The following is a 26,331-nucleotide window of genomic DNA, read 5'->3' as shown; positions in this document are numbered from 1 at the left end:
AGTGCTCGTCGTCGAATGAGAAGCAGACGGACACAAATTCCCCCTTCAAAGGCATGTCTATTATGTGTCCACTTTCCTCACTCCCTACAAATCACGGTACCCGCGTTATCAAAAGATTGCGTACATGGTATTCATGGCATCCCGGAAGCTACGACACTACTTTCAAGAGTGTTCGATAACAGTAGCCTCGGAAGTACCACTTAATGACATTATCAACAACCGTGACACAACGGGCCGGATTGCGAAATGGGCCATCGAGCTCCTCCCGTTCGACATAACTTATAAGCCACGACGAGCCATCAAGTCACAAGTTTTGGCCGATTTCGTCGCAGAATGGATGGAGGCCGAACTCCCTAAAGGGTACGACACATATTCAAATTGGATCATGCATTTCGACGGCTCCAAAATGTTGGCCGGACTAGGGGCTGGTGTCATTCTGACGTCCCCCATAGGAGACACAGTTCAATACGTACTACAGATTTTGTACACGGACTCCAACAACGCAGCCGAATATGAGGCCCTTCTACATGGTCTTCGGATGGTAGTATCCACGGGCATCCAATGCCTAGAGGTGCGCGGGGACTCGAACCTCGCAATATCCCAAATAAACAGAGACTTCGATGCCAAGGATCCGAAAATGGCAGCTTACCGCAACGCCGTCCTAAAAATGTCAGCTCGGTTCGAGGGGCTTGAATTTCACCATATAACCTGGGAAAATAATCAGGCGGCAGATGTCCTGGCATGCATCGGCGCAAAACGCGACGTAGTCCCCCCCAACATCTTCTTGGAAAGGCTTTTTAAGCCATCCATGGCATGGGAAGGGGAGCCGAACAATAACAGCCCGGACCCAACCGCACCGCCCAACTCCGAACATTCTGACACAATCGGTGGCTCTGCCATTGAAGTAACACCTTCAGCCCACGTAATAATGGCCGTCATTGCCCCATGGACGGAACCATTCCTTGCCTACCTTACTAGGCAGGTACTCCCCGAGGACCAGAATGAGGCACGCTGCATAGTGCGGCGATCCAAAGCCTACAGAGTCCACGAGGGGGGGCTTTATAAGAAAAGCACTACCGGAGTCCTTCAAAGGTGCATCTCCGAAGAGGAGGGGCGGAATCTCCTGGCTGAAATCCATGCCAGACTCGGCGGTCATCACGCTGCAGCCCGATCTCTGGTAAGCAAGGTCTTCCGTACAGGTTTTTATTGGCCGACGGCCCCGACAGACGCTCAGGACTTAGTCCAGCGATGCACCGGTTGCCAGCTCTTTGCAAACCAAAGCCATATGCCACCCACCGCCCTCCAAACTATCCCCATCACTTGGACCTTTGCGGTCTGGGGGCTCGATATGGTTGGACCCCTTAAAGGCGGAACCCACAAGCACAAATACCTACTCGTCATGGTGGATAAGTTCACCAAATGGATAAAAGCCAAGCCTGTTAAGACGGCTGAATCCGGGCCTGTGATAGACTTCATATCTGGGGTTGTACACCGTTACGGCGTCCCCCACAGCATCATCACTGATAATGGCACGAACTTTATAGCCGACGAGGTAAAACTCTGGTGCAAAAACTTGGGCATCAAGCTCGATTACGCTCCTGTCTATCACCCACAGACTAACGGCCAGGTCGATCGTGCAAACAGTCTTATCATGAGCGGCATTAAACCCAGATTAGTACGATCCCTCAAGGAATCTAACACACACTGGGTAGAGGAGCTCGACTCCGTACTCTGGGGGCTGCGGACCACACCGAATCGCACCACCGGATATACACCATTCTTCATGGTGTACGGCGCTGAGGCAGTTTTGCCTTGCGACATAATTCATGACTCACCTCGAGTGCGCATGTACGAAGAAAGAGAAGCCGAGCTCGATCGGCAGGATAGTTTGGACGCATTAGAGGAGGAGCGTGACATGGCAAAAGCCCGTTCCGCATTTTATCAACAGCAGGCTCGAAGATACCAAAGTAGAGAAGTACGGGCCAAAAATTACAACGTTGGCGAATTAGTTCTACGCCTGCCGGACAAGAAAAAGGACAAACTCAAGCCCAAGTGGGAAGGTCCCTTCATCATCGACCAAGTCCTGACTGGTGGTGCACACCGCCTGAGAAGTGCATCGGATAACCGACTCGAGCCGAACCCATGGAACGCAGCCCGCCTCCGAAGATTCTATGCCTAGCGCCGGATCCTGTGTTCGTCTCCTTACTCTGTCCATTTTTTATATATACCTTCTGTCTTACATTTCTCTCCTTCTCTCTCTCTTTCCCTCTTATAGCCTTTAGAGGCTCACAAAGTGACGCGCTATCTGCGCTCAGCAAACCTGGGGGCTTCTTTCAACCGAAGCTTATTTCTACGGGCTTCACGCCCAACACATGTGTAAAACTTCCGCATGTACCTTTTATTCACCACTATATGCATCGATATGATAAGTTTTGGCCAAGCTGGGTTGCCTGGCTCCTGTGCTTACCCCTATGTTCCCGATTGTTCGGCTAGGCGGTAAAGGGAGCACCTCTGCGATTGTTACTGCCGGGTCAGCCGGATGTGTACCTCAGACTGGGTGAAGCCGAAAGCTAGCGTTCTTAAGGGAATATTCGGTCGATGAACTAAAGACGATCTTTTTTATTTTTTCCACATGCCCCCAGATGTTTTTCCTGCGTTTCTCTTTGCAGCATGGACATGCACTTTAGGGCATGCCTCCCAAGGAAAGGAACCCCTAACGGAACTATTCTCCCTGGAAGATGTTTCTTACTAACCATGTGATATAACATAACTAGTCGGGAACTTGTCTGTTCACGCCATAATGACCCCTACGCCTGGTCTCCACGCATTCCCCGGTTCCTATATAACCGCATGAGAATTCGGACACACTCTGGACCGTCAGGTCCCGAGGCTGAAGCGAAAAGATCGGCCATGACAAATGATCTACAATCCGGCTAGAAGGCATTATAAATGTCAATTAAATTACATAGTCATTTTGACTGATTATACTCCTCTTCAATACCATCTAACAGGCTGTCTAATTTACAGTCCTGCTGGGAATACTTTGCGGCCAACTCTACTTGGCCGTCTACTAAGCTCACAGGGATCTCCTTCCCATCGGGCCCTACAGGACCAACCTCGGCCATATGGTTGGGGTCGGCCTGTGAATAAGGCGTCTTCACCATGGCCCAGGCCTCCCTAGCACCTTGACGGCAGGCTGATATCTTCCACAACTGGAAGCGCCGCCGTGCTCCCCTCAGCTTCTCCGCAAGCTCTCCAAGACCTTCGGGTGTGGAGACAAATGGCCACAGGACCTGGGCGATGCCTCGCATCGCCTGCCGAACTAGATCGAGCAATTGCAAGAGCTCGGGAAGAAGGTCACCCGTAGAACCGGGCATCTCCTCTGTAGGATGACCTGTTAACATACCTACGGATATTGCTCTGTTAATCAACGGCACCGCCAAACTTTCTTTTAAAAAGGTTCGTTCAAGCACTTACTAAATATGCCGCGCCGAAGCCGCTGATCCTCCTTCACGGAGTCTGACAGCTGGGCACGAACATCTTTTAGCTCGACGCCCAGCCGGGTGTTGGCATCTTGGAGAACGTTCTTCTCCCCCATCACCTTTAACAGCACCTTCTCACTAGCCTTTAGTTGGCGTTCGAGGTGTTGCCTTTCCGGATTCAATCCGGCGCCATCTGCAATTTTATTTGTCAGATTCGCACAAAAGCCATGCTTCGCCACATACTTATCTTTCGAAATGTATATTACCAGAGGGGGTCTCCTTAGGCTCCCTTGCCGCGGCTAGTGCGGCCTCCAGTTGGGCTTTGCACTCTTCCAGCTCCTGGGTCAGTAGGGAATTCTTTTCTGTAAGAACCTGCATTTCAAATGATCCTTAAACCAGTTATTCTAACTGTTTTCAGTCTCGGGGGCTACTGCTACATATATATTTACCAAATTTTCTTACCCGTATGTCTTTTACATATTGCTCCGTGGCTCTGGCTAGACCATTTTGAGCGGCACAGAGGTGCGCATCTCCCGAATTGAAGGCATCTAATGCCTCTTGGGAGAAGCAAGCGTCGCGAAGAATTGTCCAGCGATGCCTGTGGTTCATGGCACTTTCCACCTCTGAGTTGGTGGCAGATAACCCATCCGCATCCTCCATCGGAGGAACGTCTGGCACATGCCTTGCGTTCGCTTCCGCCCCCGGACCAGGCTTTGGAGCCTGGCTGGTGGAGGCGCGATTAGCAGCCTCTCCGGATATAGTCCGGCGAGGTCTCTTTGTCCTGAAAAGGGCACGAGTGTCAAATGTGCCTCAAAGGTATAACAACTGGGATAAAGGGGCACGCCATACCTTCGCGCTGATGCCTTGGTCCGGACTGCACCTCTTTTCTGCCCATGGGGCCCTGTGGCCCCTGGTTGGTTTGTCGCCGCAGGTTCGGCCTTCTACCTCAAAAACCTCCCCTGCAAAGTTCGGTTGCAATCAGGAAATTAAACACGCGTGGACGGACCCCTGTCCGGGGTACAGGGACTTCGGTCTCAGGTGGGGTGTTCGGATTAGCCCTGGGTAATCGGCCGTAGTGGCCACCAAGGCGTTGTCCTCGCTCAATTGATGGAACACTCCATCAATCAGCTCCACAGATATGTCCGGATCCTCTTGAGAGGCCGGGTCGAGAGACTGTCCTGAGTCCTCGGGTTGTGGAGGCGGGCTGCTTATGTCCTTAACGGCCCGGCGCAGTTCCTGCGTTGAAGTCATCAGACTAAGTATTTAACAATGGGAACACTAAACGGATGAGCAAGTAAATGCGACCACTTACCCAGCTTGGGGGATTGTGCATAGAGAATCCACCCTGTGGGTTGACGCGGAGAAATTTCTCCTCTTCTCCCTTGTACAAAGTGGACAAGATCTTTAATAGAGCGGCAACTAAATCTGGCCCTTTATGGCCGTAGCGGGTGGCGTCGTCCTCCCCGTTGAAATCCCACATGGGGTGGCTTCTGTACTGAAGCAGCTGCACCCCCCGCATGATGCATTCAGCCATAACTCCGATCATGGTTAGTCCGGAATGGGCCAACAATCTTATTTGGCCCATGAGATAAACGATGTCCCTGTCACTTTCCCTTTGAGGGCTCCATGGACGCCAGCTTAGGCGCTTCTTTAAAGGAGCACTATCGAACTCTGGGAGGCCGATCTGGACAGGATCCGGCAGCGGGACGTCTTCTATATAGAACCATTCCGAGGGCCAGTCTTCAGACGCCTTCTTTGGGGTTCCGGACAGATATCCGGTCCCGGCGATGCGCCATACTTCGGCTCCGCCCACTTGATACATTGACCCTTTCTTGGAACGGGGCATGAGGCAAAATAGCTCCTTCCACAGTCCGAAATGAGCTTCAATACCCAAGAACAGCTCGCAGAGGGCTACAAAGCCCGCGATATGCAATACTGAGGCAGGCGTGAGATGATGCAGCTGGAGGCCGTAGAACTCCAGCAGCCCCCGGAGAAACGGGTGGATGGGAAATCTGAGCCCCCTTATTAAGTAAGGAACAAGGCACAACCCGTCTCCTTTGGATGGATTAGGGGCATTCTCTGCTTGCTCTCCGCCGTTGTAGACGGCAAGACCGGCTCGAACCGGGACCATATAGGCCGGGGGGAGAAATCCCTTGGTCTGAAGCGTCACTAGCTCGCTATGCGGAGTAGAACATCTCTCCCAATATCCAGGCTTAGGGCTGGAAGGGCGAGAGGAGGAGTTGCGGTGGCTGGCCATGGTGGAATGGACCTTTGTCGGATGCGCTCTGATGAACACTCGTGGAGGGGAGAAGGTGTGGATTGGATCTAAATCCTCGTCCCCTTAAAAAGGGTAACTCATTTACACGTCTAGGGGTGTGAACGTAAAAACACTCAGACTTTTCATATTCGTTCGACACGTGGAAAACGGCCATTATTGGGCGTAGAAGCCAAGGAGCGCAACATCTACAAGAAACCGGACTTTATTCAAACAGGTACACGGAATTTGGAGGAGAACCCGCCTTGCAATGCCGAAGACAATCTGCGCGCTGGACTCATCGTCATTGAAGCCTGGTTCGGGGGCTACTGAGGGAGTCCTGGATTAGGGGGTGTTCAGACAGCCGAACTATACCTTCAGCCGGACTCCTAGACTATGAAGATACAAGATTGAAGACTCCGTCCCGCGTCCGGAAGGGACTTTCCTTGGCGTGGAAGGCAAGCTTGAAGATACGGATGTTCAGGTCTCCTACCCTTGTAACCGACTTTATGTAACCCTAACCCTCTCCGGTGTTTATATAAACCGGAGGGTTCTAGTCCGTAGGACAACATACACATCAACAATCATACCATAGGCTAGCTTCTAGGGTTTATCCTCTCTGATCTCGTGGTAGATCAACTCTTGTAATACCCATATCATCAATATTAATCAAGCAGGACGTAGGGTTTTACCTCCATCGAGAGGGCCCGAACCTGGGTAAAACTTCGTGTCCCCTGCCTCCCGTTACCATCCGGCCTAGACGCACAGTTCGGGACCCCCTACCCAAGATCCGCCGGTTTTGACACTGACACCTGGACTCCCTCAGTGATGATGCACAAGAAAATTCAGGCACAATGGAGCAAGTAAAATGGTAGTTGCTGTAGAAACCACCATTTCTGTCCAGAACAGAAAATATTTTCTGTAGCAAAAATATTCCAAAAAGTGATGAAATATTTTTGCACAGGAAGGTGCCCTAGGGTTTAAAGAATATTTTTGAATTTTCTCAGATTTTTGTGGCAAGAAAAATTAGGGTTGCTTTGGAGCTCATTGAATTAGCTAGGGTTTTAGAGAGGAAAAATGAATATTTTTCATTTAAGAAAAATATTCCCAAGATTATTTTGAGGTGGATCAGAAGGGGAATGATAATTAGAGAGGGGAATGATGCAGTTGGGTGAAAGCCAAGGGTACCCAAGTGTTTAAGTCCATATGAAAAGATTCAGAAACTCCAAATTTCAAACTAAAGCCAAATGAAAATCAGGCAAATAAGAGAGGCCAAAAAAAAATCAGGCTTTCACAAACCTCCCCCACTTAGAATGAATCTCGTCCTCGAGATTCGGTTGCTTGGGAAAACCACTCTGGATAATGAGTCCTTAGGAATTCTTCCCGCTCCCAAGTTGATTCTAATTCTGTGTGATGCTCCCACTGAACCTTGTAGAATTTTCTTACTTTACTGCGAGTGACCCTTTCCATCTGATCCAAAATCCTAAATGGTCTCTCTTCATAGGTTAAATCATTTGCCAATTCTATCTCATCCATAGTAGTCTTTTCTCAGGCGGGGATATGCATAGCCTTAACTGGGAAACATGAAACACGTTGTGCACGTCTGACAGTTCAAGGGGTAGTTCCAACTGATATGCAATAGAGCCTACTCGGGACATGACTGGAAATGGACCAATAAATCTAGGTGCCAACTTTCCACGAGTCTGAAATCTCTAGACTCCTATCATAGGAGTGACTCGGAGGTATACGTGTTCTCCGGGTTCAAAACTGATCTGCCGGTGCTTTGCATCATAATAACTCTTCTGTCGAGATTTGGCCAATTGCAATCTGTCTCTGATTTCCTTAACTTGTTTCTCAGCTTCCATCATGAGATCTGTCCCGAAGATACGCCTATCTCCAGGTTGAGACCAATTTAAAGGAGTGCGGCACTTACGGCCATACAGAGCTTCATACGGTGACATTTTTAGACTGGTCTGGAAGCTGTTGTTATAAGAAAACTCGGCATATGGAAAGCAATCTTCCCATTTAGGTCCTTGGGCTAAAGCAGAGGCTCGCAACATATCTTCGAGTATTTGGTTTACCCGCTCTGTCTATCCATCCGTCCGAGGATGATAAGTAGTACTATATTTCAGCGCTGTCCCCAAGGCTTAATGGAGACGTGACCAAAAAGCGGAGGTAAACAGGGAACCTCGGTCGGAAGTCATGGTTCGGGGTACTCCATGCAGACCGACTATTCTGGATACATACAGCTGTGCAAGTTGATCCGCTCGGTATCTGGTGCTGATCAGAATGAAGTGAGCAACCTTGGTTAAGGTGTCCACTATGACCCAGATTGCATCATTGTCTCGCTGAGTCTTAGGCAATCCCGTAATGAAATCCATACAAACGTCATCCCATTTCCATTGCGAAACCGGTAGTGGTTGGAGGAGTCCGGCTGGCTTCTGATGCTCTGCCTTCACCTTGTTACATATGTTGCAACATGCCACAAAATAGGCAATGTCTTTCTTCATTCCATCCCACCAGAATATTTGTCTAAGGTTTTCATACATTCTCGTACCTCCCGGGTGAATGGAATATGAGGATTCATGTGCTTCCGATAGGATTATCTTCTTTAAGTCCGGCTGATTGGGTACACAAATCCGTCCATGGAATCGGAGGGTACCAAATTTGTCCTTGGAGAAATCTGGGGTCTGCTCTGCCATCAGGCTCTTGGCACGTTTTTGCAGCTTGATGTCAGCTGGCTAGGCCTTGAGGATCTCTTCCTCAAGTTTGGGGGTAACCTCGAAAATATTAGCGAGGCCAGCATCCACTATGACCAGGTTGAGCTGAGCGATCTCCTCTTGGAGTTTGGGAGGCAAGGATTTCAATATGACATTTAAGCTGACATGCTTTCGACTGAGGGCATCGGCAACCACATTGGCCTTACCCGGGTGGTAATTAATTCCAAGATCATAATCGTTGACCAACTCTAGCCGTCTTCATTGACGGAGATTTAAATCCAGCTGAGTAAATATGTATTTAAGACTTTTGTGATCGGTAAAAATTTGGCACCTTTTTCCAATGAGGTAGTGTCTCCAAATTTTTAGTGCATGAACCATCGCAGCCAATTCCAAATCATGAGTAGGATAATTTCTCTCGTGAGGTTGTAGCTGTCGCGATGCATATGCTACTACCTTGTTGTCTTGCATAAGTACGCAACCACAGCCTTGCCTGGAGGCGTCACAATACACATCAAAACTGCGGCAAATGTCGGGGAGAGTCAATACAGGTGCGGTTGTCAGCTATATCTTTAGCTCATTGAAACTTTTCTCAAAGTCCTCCGTCCATTCAAACTTCTTATCCTTTTTGAGCAGCTCTGTCATGGGTTTAGCAATCTTGGAAAACCCTTCAATGAAACGACAGTAATATCCGGCTAATCCGAGAAAACTCCGGATCTGTGTCACGGTCGTGGGCGGCAACCAATCGAGCACATCCTTTACTTTTCTCGGGTCCACGGCTATACCTTCGGCGAATAGTACATGTCTGAGAAACCCAACTTGCTTGAGCCAAAATTCGCATTTACTGAATTTGGCGTATAGCTGATGGTCGCAGAGTCATTGTAGCACTGCTCGGAGGTGATCCTTGTGCTCTTCTTCACCCTTGGAGTAAATGGGGATGTCATCGATGAAGACTACGATGAATTTGTCGAGGAAGTCCATGAATACTTTGTTCATTGGTGAGACCAAAGGACATCACTGTATATTCATAAAGACCGTACCGAGTAGTGAATGCGGTCTTAGGAATATCTTCCTTTTTAACATTGAGCTGATGATATCCGGTCCGTAAATCGATCTTAGAGAATACCTTAGCCCAACTGAGCTGATCAAATAGATCATCAATCCTTGGCAGCGGATATTTATTTTTGATGGTTACCTCATTCAGCTGGCGGTAATCTACGCACATGCGGAGGCTGCCATCCTTTTTGTCCACGAAAATAGCAGGTGATCCCCATGGTGAAGAGCTGGGACAAATATATCCTTTCTGGAGAATTCATCAAGCTGTTTCTTTAGCTCCACTAATTCTGATGAGGGCATCCGGTAATACTTCTTATATAATGGTGCAGTTCTGGGCACAAGATCTATTGCAAATTCTAGCTCTCGATCTGGTGGTATGCCTGGCAGTTCTTCTGGAAATACATCAGGGTACTCACTGACCATAGGAATTAATTCCAACTTAGCCACAATGGTGAAAACCAATTCTTGCTTGGGTATATTCTTGCGAGCATAGAATTTGGTAGTCTGCCCATTCAGACCGGTCAAAGTGACTTCTCGTGTTGCGCAGTTTATGCAAACTTGATATTCGGTCAACCAATTCATACCCAATATAATATCCAACTTTTCAGACTCAATAATTATCAGAGAGGTTGGAAAGTAGACTCCGTTGATATTGATTTCTAGATCATGGCAGACCAGATTGCTCTTGATTAAAGATCCCGGGGTTTGTACCAGTATATTTTTGCCCAAAAGCGTACAAGGAAATTTTTTTGGGTAGCAAAACTTCGAGAAATAAAAGAATGGGAAGCCCCAGAGTCAAATAAAATTACGTCAGGTATGTCATTAACAGAAAACGTACCAATGACGACTTCGGGGTTCTCTTGGGCTTCATCGGCTAAGAGATGATGCACATGCCCAGTAAAGTTTTGCTGGGTCAGGCATGACTCTATAAAGTTGACTTGTGGCCTGAATGGGGCATTCTCCTTGTTGTTCTCGGGGCACTGTCTGGCATAATGTCCGTTCTGCCCACAACTGAAACAAGAATTATTGCGCTGATGCTCCTCGTGCACTGGGTTGGTCACGACATTCTTGACTTGAGTGCTGGTCTTGCTAACATTCTGTTGCCAATTGGGCTTGTATTCCACCTGAGTCTGCTGCCAGGTATGAGCCTTTTGCACTGGTTGCCCATCCTTCCTTGGCTCAAACTTACGCTTGTTGTCGATGTTAGCAGGCTATAATCTGGTATAAGCTTGTGCTCCCGTTCAGCAATGAAAGCCTTGTTCACCAGAGTTTGGAAATCTGAGAAATAAAACATACCGAGAGTACACCGGAGTTGCAGATTTAAGCCTCCAAGAAATCTGTCAATCTTCCTTTCTTCGGTGGCCACGTCATAAAGGGAGTAACGGGCCAGATGATTAAATTTTTGCAAATATTCACCCACCGACTGACTTCCTTGGATGAGTGCAAGAAATTCATGCTGCTTAATCTTCATAACTCCAGTAGGGATATGATATTTCCGGAACTGATCCTTAAATTTTTCCCAGGTGATTTCTTCATCAACACTCCACATGGCTTTTGCATTTTCCCACCATATGGCAGCAGCGCCTTCAAGGTAATGAGTTGCAAATGGAATTTTATCATTTTCTTCAGTATGAGCAATCTCAAGCTTTTTCTCAATGGTATGCAACTAATCGTCTGCATCCAATGGGTCAACAATCTGACTGAAACTGGGTGGCTTGGTCTTTTGAAAATCTAACAGCTTTGAGTAATAACCGTTCTGATTTCCATTTTGTCCAACCCTAGCTTGCACACTTCTTAATATTTCAATCAGATCATTGTTCCTTCTTTCCTCAAACATATGCAGAATTTTCTCGGTGGAGGGCGGATTTGGTAGTGGTGGTGGTGACAGAACATACGGCTCGGGAGAACGTCCTGCCTGTCGTGCGGAACGGCGAACATGAGTTCCCTCACGAACGTTGCTACTGCTGCCTCCCCGCGTCATCCTATTGTGGATTTTTCCCAAGACAACGTAATCGAGATGAGAAACATCCAAGTATAAATTTGGGGAAAAGCCAACAACAAATCCCGAAATAAAACAAAAGAGTGAAGAAAATACGGTGAATAAAGTCCCAACATAATTATACATAGACTCATACATGAAAGATAAACAACATGCCAGGTTCAACTACTCTCATACATGCAACGAAACATCATGACGCGTACGACTACATCCGTACATCATCCGGACGACTATCACTAGTGCAGAACCGGGCAATAGCACCGGTTCGTAAGGCCCTTTAGTGCCGGTTCGGTAACCGGCACTAAAGTGTCGGAACTAAAGGCCCCCCTTAGTACCGATTCAGCACGAACCAGTGCTAAAGGGCAACCACGTGGCGCGAGCCAGCTCCGGGGGCAGGGAGCCCTTTAGTACCGGTTGGTGACACCAACCGGTATTAAAAGGTTGGGGGGTTTTGGGTTTATGATTTCTTTTTCATTTAATTTTGTGTTTTCCATTTAATTCTTTTTCGTTTGCTGGTATTTTACGATACTACATATTGTACACGTTATGCATATATATAAATAGAATTTCTAGTAGAACCAATCATATATATATATATATCATCGAATGTCTCACAACCACCATTAATTCACACATATATACACACACGTATATATATATATATACAATTAGCTAGCTATATACAATTTCTCCTAATTGGTGCCTTCGGAGCCAGTGGCATTAGCCTAATTGGTGCCTTCGGAGCACGATGACAATTGGAAGTGGTTCATGGGGGCGGTAGCGGGTAATAGTATTCTCCTTTGGGATCTATGACCTGGTCGAGCAAAAATCCCGCTATTTCCTCTTGAATTGCTTCTATGCGCTCCTCTGCTAGGAGCTGCTCCCGCACCTCTCTGAACTGTTAAGAAGGAGATCAATATGCATGTGTATTAGTTGTGTGACTAGATATCGATAATGGTGTAAAAATTGTGAATAGTGTTCTGACAAACGTACCCAGTCCTGTCTTTGAGATCTGCTCCTTTCGGATGCCATCATGCGAATGTTCTCGCAAACATAGTATGCACACAGATTATTCCCCGGTGCCTGCTTCAGGGCCTTTAAGAGAATGGAATTTGATCAGATAATAATTAATCAAGCATGATAATTAAAGAGATGGCAGCTAGCTAGCTAGTACTACTTAATTACTTAGGGCATCTCCAGCCGTTGCCCCCCTAGGGGGCGTCTAAAAGCGCCGCTTGGGGGTGAGCCGGCGCAAAAAACGGCCCTGGGGGCGAGTCGGTCCCCAGCCGTCGGCCCCCAGGCGCGTATTAAAATAAAAAAAGAAGGACCGTTCGGCGAAGTTATGATAAAAACTAGTTAAATTTCGGCCAAACATGGCAAATTTTGGTGAAATTCGCGCATTTTCATTACATTAACCTAATCTAAAAAAGAAAGGGGCTGAAGTCGTCGCCGCCGTCGCGCGACCTCGACCTCCTCGGCGAAGTACCTGGGCTTCGCCACGGCATCGGGTAACGGGGGAACGGGCACTCCCCCGTCGCTGAGCCGCCACCCTGTCGGCCCGGCGCGCATGTCCGGCGGCGCCGGGATGTTCGCCTGGAACAGGAGCCAGGACTCCTGTTCGCGGAGCGAACGGCGGCCGAAGCCGTTCGCCGCCGCCTCGTCTCCGGGGAAGCGCTCTGCCATGGCGACGGGCTCGGCGGTGGTAGAGAGGGAGAGAGAGGGGCTGCCGGTGGCGCCCGGGAGAGGAAGACGGAGACGGAGAGAGAGGGGCTGGGCGGCGGCGAGGGGCGAGTCTGGTGTGGGCACAGGCGAGAGACCGCCGGCTTTTATAGCCGCTCCGCACCCGTGTGTACGCGTGCGAGGGAGGGGAGGCGTCTGCGCGCCATCCCGTGACGCGCCGCCCGTGAGGAATCAACGGAAGGCTGACCGGCGGCAGCCTTGCCATTGATTCCCCGCGGGAACCGAGGCAGTTGGGGGAAGACGAGCCGCCGTGTCCCTGACGCGGCTGGCCCGCGGCTTTTTCGCGCCAAAACAGTTTGCCCCGGCGCCCCGGGCGCCCCCAGCGCGCCGGGTTCGGCCAGGGTCTGCCGGCGCTGTTTTCGGCCCAGGCCGGCGAAAATCGGGCTCCTGGGGGCATGACTGGGCCGTTTTTTCGGCGCCGGCGCAAAAAAAAATGCCTGGGGAGGCCTTCCTGGGGGCGCGGCTGGAGATGCCCTTACCTTGGGTCGATACCATTTCAGCTTTCGTTTCCATTAGCCTGGAGTGACGCTGATGAACTTTGCCCAAGCCCTGCCCGCCGACAAAGAAAATGAATAAATGGGTTATTAAATAGTTCATACCAGGAAATGACGAACTAAATAGGCCGAGATATAGTTAATAATGATTGAAATTACCTGTTGACTATCCCAAACAAGATGGTGTAGTCACTTTCTTTTTTAAGTAGTGAGTCCAGTATTTCAACTGTTCCTTCATCAACTTTAATGATTAACAAGATCCAGTGAAATTTGCATGCACACACGTTTGCATGTCTTAATTAAGCGGGCATATGTAAGCAAAAACCTTTCTCCTAGCTAGTAGGCAAAAACAGAATTTGTAGTACAAGACAGTGTGACTCACTCGAAGTTGTAAGGAAGTAGTATATCTTCATTGGTATTGAGGCGCTTGAAGAACTCTAGCATGCTTTCCTCTACACTTTTTTCCATAATATGCATCTAATTTCCATGTGTATTCATTAATGGTATTTGGGTCAATGAACCCAATGCCATAGCGTCCACCTTTTTTCATTTCATACATCTTCATCCTGCATAATACCACAGAAAAGAATATAGTGAGGATAATTACAGGTAATGATTGATCAAAATGATCACTGAGACTTAAATTACAGAAAGAAATCACTTACAGACAATAGCAACTAACGATAGATTTGTCGAGTGCGTCTTGATTGTATAACTGAAATAGTTCTGAATACTCAACGGACACAACTTTCTCATGGAAGTAATGATCCTTCTTGACATTCACCATGAGGGACTCTCGATTGGAAATCTTGGTAATGTCCATGTACCATTGATGCAATTCATACATTCTCGTTGGAAGCTTCTTGACCTCGTCTGGCTCGACCAAAGGTTGGCCTCGGACATATTTCCGTTTTATTTCCTCCTCTCTAAGCGGAGACATGGACTCGATATCGAGGAGTTGTCCAACAGTGATCTTGAGCATTTCAGCCTGCTCAATATGCTGCTCGGTTATTACCACATCGCCCACCTGGGGAATGTTAATGGTTTGCCCACAATAATATTGGGCGCGCGTACTCTCATGTGTTGTTGGCACAACAAGCAGGGGGATTGATTGCGCCGCCTGTTCTCCTAGCTGGGGAACGGTTTTACCACATTTTTTGCCAGCTAATTTTCTCGAGCTCGAGCTCGCTTCATTCTATAGACGTGCTCGATTTAACTTCCTGAGGTGGCGCTCATAGTCCGTGTCAACAGGCTTGGGAGCTGGTGGTCTAACCATACGAATGAAGTGGTCAATCTTTTCCTTAGGCACTTTCTCCCTTGGTGGCGGTGGTGGTTTCGGTGCAAAATGGGCTTCCACCTAGGCCTTAGATATGGCTACGTTTTCCTCCTCGGACTTGTCGTAAGGCCTCTGCGGAAGAGGCGCGAGGCTGCTTGGACCATATTGAAATCGCTTGCCTCCGCCTGTACCTCCCATCCTACCTCGACTTGTACCGCTACGCACCATAGCTGCGGCGGCTCTCTTCCGTGATTGCTGAGGCAGCGGAGACGGCTGATGTGGCTGTGTTGGATGAGGAGGAGTGGCCTGAAGCTGTGCCGGACTTGGAGGAGGAGTGGCCTGAAGTTGTGCCTGACTTGGAGGAGGAGTGGTCTGACGCTGTGTCGGACTTGGAGGAGGAGTGGCCTAACGCTTTGCCGGACTTGGAGGAGGAGTGGCCTGAAGTTGTGCCGGACTTGGAGGAGGAGTGGTCTGACGCTGTGTCGGACTTGGAGGAGGAGTGGCCTAACGCTTTGCCGGACTTGGAGGAGGAGGAGTGGCCTGACGCGTTGGTGGACTTGGAGGAGCGGGAGTTTGCTGACTCGGTGGCGGACTTCAACGAGGAGTCGGCTAACGCGGTGTCGGTGGCCTTCGAAAGATGATGCAATCCTTTCTCCATAGGATTGTACGATGTTTGGCCTCTCCCAGTGTGTGCTCCTCGTCACCTGCAGGAATGTCAAGCTATAGCCCTGAATATTGGTCCACCACCTCATCAACCAAGACACGAGCATAGCCCGCTGGGATCGGGTTGCAATGGAAGGTTGCCTCGAGGGGATTTGTAAAAGCAATGGCGTCCGCCACCTTCATGGATATGTTCTTCATTTTGAAGTGTAGCTCGCAGTTAGTGTTCTCCATGATGTCATCCACGGGGTATCTATCCAGCATTGCGTCGCCCAGGGTGGAACCCACGCTGTTTCTCGGCATGGATGGGACGGTGCTATCCAATGCTGGATCATCCGGTAGCTGCTGTAGCTGCTGAGACCCCCTTTGCTGGCTAAGTGAGTCGATCTGCTCCTGCTGCTGCTGGAATTTAACTGCCAAGTCCGCGTGCACTGATTCTAGGCCTTGAAGGCGTCCATAGTCTAGTTTCCTCTGCTCCTCCTCCATCTTCCTCTTCTTCTCCTCCGCAATCTTCTTTCTCGCACGGGTTCTGTAGTCGGCGTTCCAGTCCGAAAACCCCTCATACCACAGAATAGCGCCCTGGCCTCGTGTTCTTCCCGGGTGTTCAGGATTTTCCAAGGCACGCGTAAGCTCGTCGTTCTCTCTGTTGGGCTGGAACACCCCCGATCGAGCCTCTTATATTGCAACAAGTAGCTTATCTTCGGCTCCGTTCAAACATGCCTTCTTCGAAACTTTGCCTGTCTTCGGGTCCAACTCCCCCCATGTGCATAGAACCAAGTCCTGCACCTAGGGGGCCAGCTCAATGTTTCTGGAGTGACACCTGCATCCCCCATCTCTTTTCTCAGACTTAGCCCACTTAGGCATTGCCACCGCGTAGCCACCTGGCCCCAGCTTATGGAACTTATCCTTTTTTCGGCATTGGCCTTGTTTATTCTCGACCGTTCCTTAGATAATTCCGAATCCTTGAATTTCACGAAATCGTCCCAATGAGCACTTTGCTTCTCTAGTGTTCCCTCGAATACTGGAGTCTTCCTTCCTCCCTTGACGTACTTGTCCCATACACGATTCTTGTGGTTGTTGAATGCAACCGCCATCTTCCTAAGAGCAGCATCCTTGACTTTCTCCACATCTGCATATGTGAAATGATCTGGTAGGGTGAAATTTTCCATGAGAGTTTCCCAAAGCAGAACTTTTTGTTTGTCGTCGACAAAAGTAAGATCTGGACGTGGCTTTGCTGGCTCTCTCCATTCTTGAAGGGAGATCGGGAGTTGGTCCTTCACAAGAACTCCGCACTGACGAATGAACTTGTCCGCAATCTTCTTAGGCGCTAATGGTTCACCATTAGGTTTGATGGCCTCAATATTGTACTTTACGCCCTCCTTCAACTTTTTGTTCGGGCCTCGTTTCCTGCTGCCTGAAGATTTGCTCGATCCGGATGGCTGAAAGAAGAAAGATCGATTCGTTAATATATCTTCATGTCATTTAAAACATGTGATGATCACCAGATGCCTGCTTATATAAATATACCTCACCGGTCTTTGTTGTTTCAAGATCAACATTTTCTTCGTCATCAATATCATAATCATAGTTCATGACTTCATCAATTCGGTCGTCGCGATCGAATATCATATCACCCTCCCCGGTGTTGTTTAGATATCCGGAGCCATCATAATCTTCTTCAGTCTGATCATCATCTGGCCCGCGAGGATGGCGTATGATATCGAACAGGGTCTCTTCTCCCTCTCTGCCGGTATTGTCCACCATAGCTTTTATTTAACTAATCCAAAAGAAATATAAAACAATTTAGTGTTCAAATTACAATGCATGGATGCAATCAATTAATAAGGAAAAACTTAATCAATCATAGTACATAATAAGCATCATCGAATATAATCTCGAATACATCGTCTCGAATAATAGATATAACCTCGAATACATCGTCTCAAATAATATATATCGAATACATCACTAGCTAGCTAGCTAATAAAGATCGAATACTAAAGAGTAATCTAGGCCACTCGCGGTTCCTGAGGCGCGGGCGGTGGACAACCAAAGTGAAGGAACCATCACTGGATCATAGCTCGGGTGATCTCCCCAAAGAACCTGCCAGGTATTGGAGAACCTGACGTCCATAGCAGCCATGTAGCGATGGACGTGCTCGTCCTCCTCCCTGACACGGCGACGTACCACCTCCGGCGGGGCCGGCTCCCTCCGCACCGAAAGTGTCCCACGCGAACGCCACCAAAGGAGATCAGGGTCGACGACGGGACCCGGGGCCGGGTTCCTCGCTAAGCGTCACGCCCCTGAAGGTAGCACCTCCAAGTGCCAGCCCGGCGGAGCCCAGTCCCGGACATGGGTCCTCTGAAGCAGGACGTCGACAACAAATACTATATGCCGCAAAAGTAAAGTAACATTTTTTAAATGATGGATTGTGATTTCATATATGCAAATTCTAAATTTTATAACTAAAAATATAAGAAACTAAAAAAACATCGATCATCGTCTAACAATTTGAAATTAATCTAATTCATCTAGCTAAAACTAACATTTCCAAAATTTCTAACATTTCTATATAACTAACATTTCTATAACATTTGTATAAAAAACAGAAAAAACCTTTGACATTATATATATTATAACTAACATTTCTATATACTATTTGACATTAATCTAATCTAATTAATTAATTCATCTAAAACTTTGTATGAAAAACAGAAAAACAAAAAAAACTAAAAACTAAAAACGGAGAAATTGTGTGTGTGTGTGCGCATGTAGTGTGTGTGTGTGCGCGCATGTAGTGTGTGTGTGTGTGCAGTAGCTACGGACGGCACCGGCAGCGCGGTGGCTTTGATCGGTAGGAGGGAGGAGAGGGGCCGGGGGAGGGGCACACAGCGCGCGCGGGCGAGGTCGAGGCGACGGCGACGGCGAGGCGATGGTGACGGTGAGGCGAGGTCGATCCAAGGCGACGGCGACGGCGAGGCGAGGGGACGGTGATGGGCCGGTGCGTCCACGGGGATGGGCTGGCGACGGGGGCGGCGCGGAGTCGACGGGGACGACGCGACGAGAACGGGGGCGTCGCGGAGTCGACGGGGACGACGCGACAGGGGCGGCGACAGCGCGGGACAGGCCGGCGGCAGAGAGAAGTGGGAGATGAGAAACTGAAATTTTTCGAAGTGTTTGTTATATAGGGGACACCTTTAGTACCGGTTGGTGCCACCATCCGGTACTAAAGGCCTGTTTTGGCCAGGCCAAGCGGCGGGAAGAGCACACCTTTAGTACCGGGTGGTGGCTGGAACCGGTACTAAAGACCCACCCTTTAGTACCGGTTCCAGCCACCAACCGGTACTAAAGGTGGTGCGCTGGCGCAGGTGCGGTGTGACAAGTTTAGTCCCACCTCGCTAGCCGAGGGGCGCCCGCACTGGTTTATAAGCCCCAGTGCGGTAGCTCTCTCGAGCTCCTCTCATAAGCAGGCCTTCCATGCCTACGTCTGCTGCTATGCCCTGATGGGCCTATTGGGCTAGCGGGCCTGCATCCTGGCCCAATTAGAATTTGGGTTTCTAGTCGTATGCAGGCCGTTGTGGCCCAGTAGGTGGGCTTTTTTTCATTTAGTTTTTTCTTTTCTGCTTTATGTATTTTTAGTTGTTTTTTGCTGTATTTAGAGTTTCTTTGTGAATATTTTTGCTTTAGGTACAAAAAATTAGAAACTTTCTGTTAGTGCCGGTAGTTTTCAAATTTGAATAGTTTAAATTTTGAATTATTTGAAATTTGTGTGTATCACTAGTTTGTGAATAACTTAACTTTAAAAATACATTTTTCAGTGATTCTTTTTTATTATGTTTAATATTAGTGTGATTTATCATTATATTCAATTTGGTAATGCTTAGGTTATTTAAAAAATGAAATGCCTTTGTAACAGACGAGTTTTCGTCCGAAACCCTAATAGTTCGAAAGAGATTGTCCATTTTGTACACGAAGTGCATCCAGTTTTTTCTGTAACCCTCTCTACTTTTTTGCACATGCTATGTGGGTGAAATTATGATACCATGCCAACTTTCACCCTTTTTGGAGTTCATTTTAAGTGTTTTTCAATTTAGCTGAAAAAATCAGTAAATGCATGAAAGAATTTGTTTGCACATAAAATTTCTTCGCATTTCAAATGCCAAAACACATAAATACCCCTAACTATTACAGAGATTCCCTCCTGGGTGTGAAACACAGAAGAAAGTGATGATATATAGTGAAGCCGATCACATCCCAGATCTTTGGGTGCGAAACTTTTTCTTCGCGTGTGTCCCTTTGCGCCGTAACCATGGAAAATCTTCATCATTTAACGGATGCTCGGGTCAATATTCAGTGTGAATGGAGCAATTTCATCAAACTTTTCATAATCTCCTAACATGCATATCTTGTCATCCACTCCCATGATGTTTCTCTTCCCAGAAAGAACTATGTGCCGCTTTGGCTCATCGTATGATGCATTCGCTTCCTTATCTTTTCTTTTTCTCGGCTTGGTAGACATGACCTTCACATAGAAAACCTGTGCCACATCATTGGCTAGGACGAATGGTTCGTCTGCATACGCAAGATTGTTGAGATCCACTGTTGTCATTCCGTACCGTGGGTCTTCCGTTACCCCGCCTCGTGTCATATTGACCCATTTGCACCGAAACAAAGGGACCTTCAAACCACGTCTATAGTCAAGTACCCATATGTCCTGTATATAACCATAATATGTTTCCTTTCCCATCTTGGTTTCTGCATCAAAGCGGACACCACTGTTTTGGTTGGTGCTCTTCTTATCTTGGGCGATCATGTAAAATATATTACCATTTATCTCATACCCTTTGAAAGTCATTATATTCGAAGATGGTAACTGGGACAACAAGTACAGGTCATCTTCAATAGAGGCGTCATGCATGGTACGTGTCTGCAACCAGCTGGCGAAACTCCTAGTTTGTTCACGTGTAATCCAGTCATCAGACCGCTCCGGGTGTTTGGAGCATAGCAAATTCTTGTGTTCTTCCATATACGGAGCCACCAAGGCGGAATTCTGTAGAACTGTGTAGTGTGCTTCAGTGAGAGAATGTCCGTCCATCCATATTATTTGATCCCCTCCTAGCGTGCCTTTTCCATCCAATCTGCCCTTATGCCGCGATTCAGGAACACCAATCGGCTTAAGGTCAGGAATAAAGTCAATACAAAACTCAATGACCTCCTCATTTTCATGGCCCTTGGAGATGCTTCCTTCTTGCCTAGCACGGTTATGAACATATTTCTTTAAGACTCCCATTAACCTCTCAAAGGGGAACATATTGTGTAGAAATACATGACCCAAAATGTTAATCTCTTCGCATAGGTGAACTAGGACGTGCGTCATGATGTTGAAGAAGGATGGTGGGAACACCAACTCGAAACTGACAAGACATTGCACCAAATCATTTTCTAACCATGGTATGATTTCTGGATTGATTACCTTTTGAGAGATTGCATTGAGGAATGCACATAGCTTCACAATGGCTAATCGAACGTTTTCCGGTAGAAGCCCCCTCAATGCAATCGGAAGCAGTTGCGTCATAGTCACGTGGCAGTCATGAGACTTTAGGTTCTGGAACTTTTTCTCTGCCATGTTTATTATTGCCTTTATATTCGACGAGAAGCCGTACGTTACCTTAATACTGAGCAGGCATTCAAAGAAGATTTCCTTCTCTTCTTTGGTAAGAGCGTAGCTTGCATGACCCTGATGTATGCCGTCTTTTCCGTGCATACGTTGCTGGTCCTCCCGTGCCTCAGGTGTATCTTTGGTCTTCCCATGCATGCCCAAGAAGCCAAGCAGGGTCACACAAAGATTCTTCGTCACGTGCATCACGTTGATTGCGGAGCAGACCTCTAGGTCTTTCCAATAGGGCAGGTCCCAAAATATAGATTTCTTCTTCCACATGGGTGCGCGTCCGTCAGCGTCATTCAAAACAGGTTGTCCACCAGGACCCTTTCCAAAGACCACCTTCAAATCCTTGACCATATCATGTACATCAGCACCAGTACGGTGGCGAGGCTTCGTCCGGTGATCCGCCTCACCTTTTAAATTCTTGCCTTTCTTTCTTATGGGATGCCTGCTCGGAAGAAATCGACGATGTCCCAGGTACACATTCTTCTTACAATTAGCCAAATATATACTGTCGGTATCGTCCAAACAGTGCGTGCATGCGCGGTATCCCTTGTTTATCTGTCCTGAAAGGTTACTAAGAGCAGGCCAATCATTGATGGTCACGAACATCAATGCCTTTAGGTCAAATTCTTCCCCCATGTGCTAATCCCACGCACGTACACCTGTTCCATTCCACAGTTGTAAGATTTCTTCAACTAATGGCCTTAGGTACACATCAATGTCGTTGCCGGGTTGCTTTGGGCCTTGGATGAGCACTGGCATCATAATGAACTTCCGCTTCATGCACAACCAAGGAGGAAGGTTATACAAACATAGAGTCACAGGCTAGGTGCTCCCCAAAAGGATTAATGCCATTTGCGCTTAGACCAAACCATATGTTCCTTGCGCCATCTGCAAACTCCTTCCCGTACTTTCTTTCAATTTTTCTCCACTGCGACCCGTCAGCGGGTACTCTCAACTTTCCATCTTTCTTACGGTCTCCTCTGTGCCATCGCATCGCCTTGGCATGCTCTTTGTTTTGGAACAAACGTTCCAACCGTGGTATTATAGGAGCATACCACATCACCTTGGCAGGAATCTTCTTCCTGGAGCGCTCGCCCTAGACATCACCAGAGTCATCGCGGCTGATCTTATAGCGCAATGCACCGCATACCGGGCAAGCATTCAAATCCTCGTACTCACCGCGGTAGAGGATGCAATCATTAGGGCATGCATGTATCTTCTGCACCTCTAACCCTAGATGGCAGACAACCTTCTTTGCTTCATACGTACTCTCGGGCAATTCATTGTCCTTTGGAAGCATATTCTTTATCATTACCAGCAACTTTCCAAATCCCTTATCAGATACACCATTCTCTGCCTTCCATTGTAGCAATTCCAGTGTGGTGCCTAGCTTTTTCTTGTCACCTACGCAATTCGGGTACAACTATTTTTTGTGATCCTCTAACATGCGCAACAACTTCTTCTTCTCCAAATCACTTGCGCAGTTTCTCTTTGCATCGGCAATGGCCCGACCTAGATCATCAACGGGCTCATCCGATGCCTCTTCTTCAGCTTCTTCCCGCATTCCCGGCTCAACTTCTTCCCGCATTACCGGCTCAGCTTCATCCCTCATTGTTGTATCATCTATTCAGGGAACCCATGGCCAGGATAGCTGTCGTTGTCCTCTTCTTCTTCATTGTCTTCCATCATAACCCCTCTTTCTCCGTGCTTGGTCCAAACATTATAGTGGGGCATGAAACCGGACTTAAACAGGTGGACGTGAATGGTTCTTGACGTAGAGTAATTGTGACCATTCTTACAGCCAGCACATGGAAAAGGCATAAAACCATCCGCCCGCTTGTTTGCCTCAGCCGCAAGCAGAAAAGTATGCATGCCATTAAAGAACTCGAGAGAGCATCGGTCATCATACATCCATTGCTGGCTCATCTTCAATACACAGCACCGAAAACACCAAATTAATACAATACATAAAGTTCATACAACACTTAAATGCAACAAACAAATAACTCTCTAGCTAAAGAATTTAAATGCAACAACAAATGCGATCAAGATCGCAACTAAGGTAACAATTGATCCAACAGCATAATGATACCAAGCCTCACTATGAATGGCATATTTTCTAATCTTTCTAATCTTCAAGCGCATTTTCTCCATCTTAATCTTGTGATCATCGACGACACCGGCAACATGCAACTCCAATTCCATCTTCTCCCCCTCAATTCTTTTTAATTTTTCTTTCAAATCCTCGTTTTCTCTTTCAACTAAATTTAACCTCTCGACAATAGGGTCGGTTGGAATTTCCGGTTCAACTACCTCCTACATACAAATATCTATGTCAGCTTGATGGGCATAATTTGTCATAAACATGAAATGCAACAAATAGTTTTAAAAGAGAATATACCACATCCGAATCATAACAAGGACGAGGGCCGACGGGGACGGATATCAAAACCATGGCACTATGTATAACAAACAACGTATGGGTAAGATAATTATACGAGTAACTATATATCCAAATCACACAAACATCAATTTTTTATGTAAAATTTCATGAACAAGAGGCTCACCACAAGGTGGTGCCGGCGGCGGGACGGTGCAGGCGATCGACAGTGGTTACGACGGAGATTTAGAAGGCACTAAGTAAACCACACCTACATATGCAAACTAAGTGTTATTTTGACCTCAATTTGCATATAAATCAAATACTATCACATATAATTCCTCCCATATTACTAAAACCCACAATTAATCACTATATAAACCAATGCAAGAGCTAATCTAGCAATAAGAGATGAAAGGACAAAGTTGCTAACCTTTGTGATCATTTGAATGGATGGGGGCCTGCAAATCTTGACAAATTTGGGGCAAATTTTGTGATGAATTCGAGAGGAAGAAGGGAAGAACAGAGGACAGGGAGAGGGGAAAGGGGGAAGAACAGAGTGCTGGTGGACGAAGGGTTTATATAGGACGACCTTTAGCACCGGTTTGTGGCATGAACCGGTACTAAAGGTGCTAGAGGGGCCCCACTCTGACAACATCATGCCACCACTCTCATTAGTACCGGTTCGTGGCACAAAGTGGTGCTAAAGGTTCGCCACGAACCGGTACTAAAGATCTCCTCCCGCCTAGCCGTTGGAACCGGCACTAATGGACACATTAGTGCTAGTTCTGTTACAAAACGGGACTAATGTGTCTCACATTTGACCCTTTTTCTACTAGTGTATGAATACTCAGAGGTACTACTGCTCTGCTGGTGCTGCGGTGTCCTCCCCTGAAGCGGACTCGGATCCTGAACTGACGAGGTTAACGGAAACCTCCGGGTTAAAGGTAACACGATGACGCTTCCTCGAGGGCTCTCCCTCAGGGGCAGGGGTAGGATGAAGCATCAGGGCTACAGGAGTAGTGAGAAGTGAAACCCACTCGGCAGGAGTACTGAGAGGGTTCATCGTCGAGGTGCCCGAGCTACTCGGGGGAGTAACCGGTGAAACAGGGGAACTAGAACTGGTTGGAATATAAGGAATAAATCCCAGAGAGGATGGAGTAGTGGCAGATCTAGTAGTGACCAAAGAAGCGGCTAAAGCAGTACGAACACGAGTCAGCTCTCGAGCCAGCTCGTGGATCATAAGATAGCTAGCAGTGACATAACGAGCAAGGTGGCTAGCAACACTATCAGACTCCGGATCAATGATCGGGAAACGGACACGACCATTGTCGTGCAGAGAAGGGTAGTAATAGAAACCTGGGTGGTTCTGCATTCGGACCTCGTTGTAGTGAAGCTCGAGAAGGACCTCGAATGCAGCAAACTGGATAGCCTGAGAAGCGGTAGAGGCGTAACTGCTCCGAGAGGTACGAGTGTAAGCGCTGGAACCAGAACTAGTGCGCAGAGTAACCACTGCGTGATACTCATACACTGAATCAGCTAGACGCTCCCGGTACACACGATAGACTGGATCGTCTCCGAGGGGTTACAGCCGACGCCACACATTGCAAAGGAGGTGCGGTGATGTGTACGGCATCAGCTGCAATTGGCACGGATACGGCACCGTATCCATCTACACTCACAACCATTAGTAGGTTAGCCTAAAAAAATATAAATCAAGTGCATGCAATGCAACAACCAGCTCCAAATGCTACCGGCACTCAACTTAAACTCGTGCCTAGCATCCAGTTAACACGTCGTAGTCTAGCGTGGCCTACAGTCAGCACGGCTCTGATACCAAACGTTGTGGCACCCCGGCTCAGAGCGACCGGTTTACGATGCATTGCCAGCCCAGAGACCATGCCTTCTGGCAACACACAACATCTTGGTACAGAAAATAACCGCTTTATTGATGCTAGCGGATCAGAGTTGATATTACAACAGGGGTCGAGGCCAAGCGGCACACACGGTGCGGCTGAACAATATGTACATTATTTAGTGAACATAAAGGGGCCTCGATCATAACAACTACGCGGCAGCAAAACAACGTCGTAGCGGAAACTCCATAGCACAGGGACACCGATGTGGACACGATCTAGACTCGAGCAGCACTCCTTTCCAACGAGACTTTCCTGAAATCTGGCATGACACGCTAGGTCAGTACATTGAATGTACTTGCAAGCTCGCAACAGGCATAATCATAATGACAAACAATACCATGATAATTAACCAATTAATAATGCAATAATGTTCCAACATGCTGTGATCATGCTCTTGTGATAAACGTCCCTCGGGACCGACTTACCAACCGTGATCGTTGCCAGATCACAAACAAACCACCATCGTGGCCTTGACAAGAGTAACTCGTGATCCTTACGGCGATCACAACCACGACCAATGTTTGGTCTTGAACATCTCGATGGCCTTTCCACCATCATCAACAGTGCAAAGTTCATAACTTAGTGTGCAAATTTATTAAACGTTGACTCATGGTGGGACCTACTACGAGGCGTCCGTGACATTGGACTCGACTATCGATAGATTATACACTCTCCAGAGGTAGCAC

The sequence above is a fragment of the Triticum urartu genome, chromosome 7, assembly GCF_003073215.2.
Source record: "Triticum urartu cultivar G1812 chromosome 7, Tu2.1, whole genome shotgun sequence".
NCBI lineage: Eukaryota > Viridiplantae > Streptophyta > Magnoliopsida > Poales > Poaceae > Triticum > Triticum urartu.
The sequence above is the reverse complement of the archived record's forward strand: the minus strand, read 5'-3'. Positions refer to the sequence as shown.